Genomic DNA, 1,345 nt, shown 5'->3' on the forward strand with positions numbered 1-1,345 from the left:
AATGTTTCCTTTGCCTAGACTGCACATCTAGCTTAATCGGTTCAACTAATTGAGATAATCAAAGTAGCGGAAAGAGTAAAAGTGCACAACTTGCACCATCTATCTGAAATGGTTGATGTGCTTCAAATGCTCAGACCGGTTCATTGGTTCAACTGGACAAAATGAATAACTTTGCTCGATAGGGTCAACTGCACAAACCGCACAATCATCTAAATTGTTTAAACTCGTTAAATAGTCAAAGTAGCCAAGACAGTTAAAATGCACAGTAGTTCACATGGTTTACCTAGCCTTAATGCTTCTGCTGAATTAAGCTTTTTAAGCTTTATCGCAAGGCAAAAAATGACGCTCATTTCAGTGCGTCTCACTCAAAACTTTGTTTCGCTTCTCTGCACTTGAATTATGCTGTTTTAAGCCTTATCGTACCGAAAACAGGTCCCCTGCCCTTTCGCAGCTGAGAACGCTGCTTCTTAGCTTTTTAGCAGCGTAAAAAGGTTTTTTTAGCTTGTTTGCAGTTGTCATGCTCACTTTAGCTTCCTTGCACTAAACAATCTAGTTTTTTCATCTGTTTGCTGCTAATAACGATACTCAAGTGATATCTCCTCAAATAACGTCCCCACTATTTTGTTCCTAAATTTACGCAGTTTAAGCTTTTTCGCACTCAAAAAAGGTTTTCGTCCTGTTTTTAGCGAATCCCGCTGATTTTAGCTAGATCTCCAAAGAACGGTTTTGTTGTCTTGGTGCTAAATGTCGCTGTTTTTTAACTCTTTAACTCTTAAAATTGGTGTTCTGACCGGTTTGAGGGTTATTGACGATTTTTAGGTTGATCTCACTCAAAAGAACGTTTTTTGCTGTTTCGGTGACAAATTACGCTCTTTTCAGTTTTTACTTTCCTTGAACTAAAATTTGTTTTTGGCCTGTTTGCAGTCACTTAAGGGATTTTGCTATACCTCACTGAAAACAACTTTGTCTGCTGTTTTGTTGCTAAACCAAGCTGTCTTCAGCCTTTTTTTTTTTCGGACTGAATTAAGATTATCGCCTGTTCGCAGCTAATTTCGCTGTTTTAAACTATATCTCACTCAGAACAACTTTATTGCTGTTTTCTTGTTAAATCACGCTGTGCTCAGTTTTTCTGCAATAGATAAAGATTTAGCCTCTCTGCAGCTACACTTGCCAATTTTGGCTTTATCTCACTCACATCGATTGTGCAGTTAAGTCATTTGACGTCGTTATGCATTTTGTTTAATTGAACCATTAAGGCTGGTTATGCATTTTGGTGGCAGGTGTCATTTAACGACCTTAACCAACTAAGATAGCTAGTAAAATCTTAAGGCCCCGACTCTTTTCG

Source organism: Pocillopora verrucosa, chromosome 11, assembly GCF_036669915.1.
Source record: "Pocillopora verrucosa isolate sample1 chromosome 11, ASM3666991v2, whole genome shotgun sequence".
Taxonomy (NCBI): Eukaryota; Metazoa; Cnidaria; class Anthozoa; order Scleractinia; family Pocilloporidae; genus Pocillopora; species Pocillopora verrucosa.